This window comes from Manis pentadactyla, unplaced genomic scaffold, assembly GCF_030020395.1.
Source record: "Manis pentadactyla isolate mManPen7 unplaced genomic scaffold, mManPen7.hap1 scaffold_578, whole genome shotgun sequence".
In the NCBI taxonomy this organism is placed as follows: Eukaryota; Metazoa; Chordata; class Mammalia; order Pholidota; family Manidae; genus Manis; species Manis pentadactyla.
Window position 1 is genome coordinate 23,897 of NW_026644965.1, and position 6,435 is coordinate 30,331.

Genomic DNA, 6,435 nt, shown 5'->3' on the forward strand with positions numbered 1-6,435 from the left:
TATGGGAAGAATGAAGAAATGACTTAAAATTCACTTGGAAATGTGACTCGTTATTTCTTTTTCTCACTGATCAATTAATTTTTTTTTTTTTGGTATCATTAAGGTACAATTACTTGGACAACATTATGGTCACTAGACTCCCCCTAATATCAAGTCCCCCACACATACCCCATTACAGTCACTGGCCATCAGCACAGCAAGATGCTACGGAATCATTACCTCTCTTCTCTGCATATATTGACTTTCCTATGTCCCCAACCCCAACTACATTAGGTGTGCTAATCACAATGCCCCCTCTTCCCCCTTATCCCTCCCTTCCCGCCCATCCTCCCCAGTCCCTTTCCCTTTGGTAACTGTTAGTCCATTCTTGGGTTCTGTGAGTATGATGCTGTTTTGTTCCTTCAGTTTATTCTTTGTTCTTATACTCCACAGATGAGTGAAATCATTTGATACTTGTCTTTTCTGCCTGGCTTATTTCACTGAGCATAATACCCTCTAGCTCCATCCATGTTGTTGCAAAAGGCAGCATTTGTTTTCTTCTTACGGCTGAATAATATTCCATTGTGTATATGTACCACATCTTCTTCATCCATTCATCTACTGATGAACACTTAGGTTGCTTCCATTTCTTGGCTATTGTAAATAGTGCTGTGGTAAACATAGGGGTGCATCTGTCTTTTTTTAAAACTGGGCTGCTGCATTCTTACGATAAATTCCTAGGAGTGGAATTCCTGGGTCAAATGGCATTTCTATTTTGAGTTTTTGAGGAACCTCCATACTGCTTTCCACAGTGGTTGAACTAATTTACATTCCCACCAGCAGTGTAGGAGGGTTCCCCTTTCTCCACAACCTCACCAACATTTGTTTTTGTTTGTCTTTTCGATGTTGGCCATCCTAACTGGTGTGAGGTAATATCTCATTGTGGTTTTAATTTGCATTTCCCTGATGATTAGCGATGTGGAACATCTCTGAATGTGTCTTTTGGCCATCTGAATTTCTTCTTTGGCGAAGTATCTGTTCAAATCCTGTGCCCATTTTTTAATTGGATTGCTTGCTTTTTATTTGCTGAGGTGCATGAGCTCTTTATATAATTTGGATGTCAACCATTTATCACATCTGTCATTTATGAATATATTCTCTCAAACTGTAGGATGCCTTTTTGCTCTATAGATGTTGTCCTTTGTTGTACAGAAGCTCTTCAGCTTGACATAGTCCCACTTAATTTTTGCTTTTGTTTCCCTTGCCTGGGGAGATATGTTCATGAAGAAGTTGCTCATGTTTATGTCCATGAGATTTTTGCCTACATATTTTTAAAGAGTTTTATGGATTCATGGCTCACATTTAGCTCTTGGATCGATTTCGAGTTTACTTTTGTGTATGGGGTTAGACAGTGATCCAGTTTCATTCTCTTCCATGTAGCTGTCCAGTTTTGCCCACAGCAGCTGTTGAAGTGGCTGTCATTTCCCCAATGTATGTCCATGGCTCCTTTATCATATATTAATTGACCATATACGGTTGCGTTTATATCTGGAGTCTCTATTCTGTTCCACTGATCTGTGGACATGTTCTTGTGCCAGTACCAAATTGTCTTAATAACTGTGGCTTTGTAGTAGAGCTTGAAGTTGGAAAGAGAGATCCCCCCCCCCACTTTATTCTTCCTTCTCAGGATTGCTTTGGCTATTCGGGGTCTTTTGTGGTTCCATATGCTGTTGGTACTTTGATAGGGATTGCTTTGAATATGTAGATTGCTTCAGGCAGGATGGCTATTTTGGAACTGTTAATTCTTCCTAGCCAAGAGCATGGAATAAATTTACATTTGTTAGTGTCCTCTTTAATTTCTCTTAAGAGAGTCTTGCAGTTTTCACTTTTCAGGGTATAGGTATTTCACTTCCTTGGTTAGGTTTATTCCTAGGTATTTTATTCTTTTTGATGGAATTGTGAATGGAACTGGTTTCCTGAGTTCTCTTTGTTTTTTTACTTTCTGTCTTTTTTTTTTTTGAGAGGGCATCTCTCATATTTATTGATCAAATGGTTGTTAACAACAATAAAATTCTGTATAGGGGACTCAATGCACAATCATTAATCAACCCCAAGCCTAATTCTCAACAGTCTCCCATCTTCTGAAGCATAACAAACAAGTTCTTACATGGTGAACAAATTCTTACATAGTGAATAAGTTCTTACATAGTGAACAGTGCAAGGGCATTCATCACAGAAACTTTCGATTTGATCACGCATTATGAACTATAAACAATCAGGTCAAATATGAATATTCATTTGATTTTTATCCTTGATTTATAAGTGAATCCCACATTTCTCCCTTATTATTATTGTTGTTGTTATTATTATTATTTTTAATAAAATGCTGAAGTGGTAGGTAGATGCAAGATAAAGGTAGAAAACATAGTTTAGTGCTGTAAGAGGGCAATTATAGATGATCAGGTGTGTGCCTATAGACTAAGTATTAATCCAAGCTAGACAAGGGCAACAAAACATACACGGGTGTAGAAGATTTCTCTCAAAACAGGGGGGGTGGGGTTCTAAGCCTCACCTCTGTTGATCCCCAATTTCTCACCTGATGGCCCCCCTGTGACTGTGCCTGTCTTAGGTTGTTCCTCCCTTGAGGAATCTTACCCGTCTCTGGCTAACCAGTCATCTTCCGGGGCCATACAGGGAAATGTAAAGTTGGTAAGTGAGAGAGAAGCAATATTGTTTGAAAAGGTTAGCTTTTTACTTCTTTGCAGATTTATGCCCTGTGGCTTTTATGCCCAGCATTTGTCTTGAGGTATCTTTACCACTTGGAAGAATTATGATACTTGGTAATTTCATTATGAGGCACGAATTCTACTGAAGGGTTGTAATTAGGAAGGAAGAAGAAAAGCTATAGAAGTAGCAGACGGTAGAAAACATGGGAAGATTGATTATTTCTTTGACATATCTTCTTGTAGAGTACCATAAGCATGTATAGGTTTTAAAAACTACTAATAAAATTGCACACACACATTAACATAATAGGAATACAGCTACATAACCAAAGCAGACCTACAATTACCAGCCTTCTCCAGTGAAAGCAAGAAAACCAGTTAGGCACCCTAGGCATTTGTGAAAACTTATCTATGATATGGTGGATATTGTCTAACTGAATTTGAATAGTTTGAGAAAAATCAGACAAATTAAAACAACACACTCCTGGGAACTGTTCACATCCCATATGTTTTTTTTTTTTTTTTAAATAATTATTTTTTATTGAAGGGTAGTTGACACACAGTATTACATTACATTAGTGTTTCAAGTGTACAACACAGTGGTAGAACATTTATATACATAACTCTAGGTTCCAGCCATCACCCTACCAAGCTGTTACAATATCTGGACTATATTCCTTATGCTATACATTACATCCTGGTTACTTATTTATTTTACCATTGGAAGTCTGTCCTTTTTTTTTTTTTTTTTTTTTTTTTGTGAGGGCTTCTCTCATATTTATTGATCAAAAGGTTGTTAACGACAATAAAATTCTGTATAGGGGAGTCAATGCTCAATGCACAATCATTAATCCACCCCAAGCCTAATTTTCGTCAGTCTCCAATCTTCTGAGGCATAACAAACAAGTTCTTACATGTAGAACAAATTCTTACATAATGAATAAGTTACATAGTGAACAGTGCAAGGGCAGTCATCACAGAAACTTTCGGTTTTGCTCATGCATTATGAACTCTAAACAGTCAGTTCAAATATGAATACTCATTTGGTTTTTATACTTGATTTATATGTGGATACCACATTTCTCTCTTTATTATTATGATTTTTAATAAAATGCTGAAGTGGTAGGTAGATACAAGATGAAGGTAGAAAACATAGTTTAGTGTTGTAAGAGAGCAAATGTAGATGATCAGGTGTGTGCCTGTAGACTATGTGTTAATCCAAGCTAGACCAGGGCAATAAAACATCCACGTATGCAGAAGATTTCTCTCAGAACAGGGGGGGTGAGGTTCTAAGCCTCACCTCTGTTGATCCCCAATTTCTCACCTGATGGCCCCCCTGCGACTGTGCCTGTCTTAGGTTATTCCTCCCTTGAGGAATCTTACCCGTCTCTGGCTAACCAGTCATCTTCCGGGGCCATACAGGGAAATGTGAAGTTGGTAAGTGAGAGGGAAGCCTTATTGTTTGAAAAGGTTAGCTTTTTACTTCTTTGCATATTTATGCCCTGTGGCTTCTATGCCCAGCATTTGTCTTGAGGTATCTTTACCACTTGGAAGAATTATGATACTCGGTAAATTTGATATGAGGCACGAATTCTATTCAAGGGTTGTAATTAGGAAGGAAGAAGAAAAGCTATAGAAGTAGCAGATGGAAGAAAACATGGGAAGATTGATTATTTCTTTGACATATCTTCTTGTAGAGTAACTTCAGCATATATAGGTTTTAAGCTACTACTTAAATTGCACACACACATTAATATAATAGGAGTATAGTTACATAACCAAAGCATATCTGTAATTACCAGCCATTTGCAGTGAAACCAAGAAAGCCAGTTAGGTACCTTAGGCATTTGTGAAAACTTATCTATGATATGGTGGATATTGTCTAACTGAACTTGAACAGTCTGAGAGAAATCAGACAAATTAAAACAACCAATTCCTGGGGACTGTTCACATGACATATGTTCTTTTAACAGTAAATAGTCTGTAGTTGTAAGACTTTGGAGCGCTACAATTGGCACTTCTCCAAATTCTTGGTTGAGTTCCAACAGTATAGATCCAGTCACATTTGTTGTTTTACTGTATGCACAGGCCAGCTTAGATGACTCCTTCCTCATTCCCATGGCAAGTCCAGGAACTGGTGGGATGAGTGCATCTACAGCTGTAGCAGTGTGTGGATCTTTGTTGGGGTTTTTTGATGATCATCTTCTGGCATGAGTCTTCCAGAGAGTGCAGATGTTGGAAGTTCTTTTTCATATCGTATCTTAGTTCATTTTCGGGGTAGCCCAATTAGGCTTTGATCCTCTGCATAAACACAAACAGACCCTTTGCCTACACTTTTATATGCCCTTTATACCCTTGTGTAGAACTCGTTGGAGGTTACCACACAGGAACTGCCCTTTTTTTTTTTTTGCTTTGTTTTTGGTATCACTGATCTACACTTACATGACGAATATTATGTTTACTAGGCTCTCCCCTATACCAGGTCTCCCCTATAAACCCCTTTACAGTCACTGTCCATCAGCATAGCAAAATGTTGTTGAATCACTACTTGCATTCTCTGTGTTGTACAGCCCTCCCTTTTCTCCTACCCACCCATGCATGTTAATCTTAATACCCCCCTACTTCTCCCCCCCTTATCCCTCCCTACCCACCCATCCTCCCCAGTCCCTTTCCCTTTGGTACCTGTTAGTCCATTCTTGAGTTCTGTGATTCTGCTGCTGTTTTGTTCCTTCAGTTTTTCCTTTGTTCTTATATTCCACAGATAAGTGAAATCATTTGGTATTTCTCTTTCTCCGCTTGGCTTGTTTCACTGAGCATAATACCCTCCAGCTCCATCCATGTTGCTGCAAATGATTGGATTTGCCCTTTTCTTATGGCTGAGTAGTATTCCATTGTGTATATGTACCACATCTTCTTTATCCATTCATCTATCGATGGACATTTAGGTTGCTTCCAATTCTTGGCTATTGTAAATAGTGCTGCAATAAACATAGGGGTGCATCTGTCTTTCTCAAACTTGATTGCTGCGTTCTTAGGGTAAATTCCTAGGAGTGGAATTCCTGGGTCAAATGGTAAGTCTGTTTTGAGCATTTTGATGTACCTCCATACTGCTTTCCACAATGGTTGAACTAACTTACATTCCCACCAGCAGTGTAGGAGGGTTCCCCTTTCTCCACAGCCTCGCCAACATTTGTTGTTGTTTGTCTTTTGGATGGCATCTATCCTTACTGGTGTGAGGTGATACCTCATTGTAGTTTTAATTTGCATTTCTCTGATAATTAGCGATGTGGAGCATCTTTTCATGTGTCTGTTGGCCATCTGTATTTCTTTTTTGGAGAACTGTCTGTTCAGTTCCTCTGCCCATTTTTTAATTGGGTTATTTGTTTTTTGTTTGTTGAGGCGTGTGAGCTCCTTATATATTGTGGACGTCAAGCCTTTATCGGATGTGTCATTTTCAAATATATTCTCCCATACTGTAGGGATCCTTCTTGTTCTATTGATGGTGTCTTTTGCTGTACAGAAGCTTTTCAGCTTAATATAGTCCCACTTACTCATTTTTGCTGTTGTTTTCCTTGCCCGGGGAGATATGTTCAAGAAGAGGTCACTCATGTTTATGTCTAAGAGGTTTTTGCCTATGTTTTCTTCCATGAGTTTAATGGTTTCATGGCTTACATTCAGGTCTTTGATCCATTTTGAGTTTACTTTTGTATATGGGGTTAGACAATGGTCC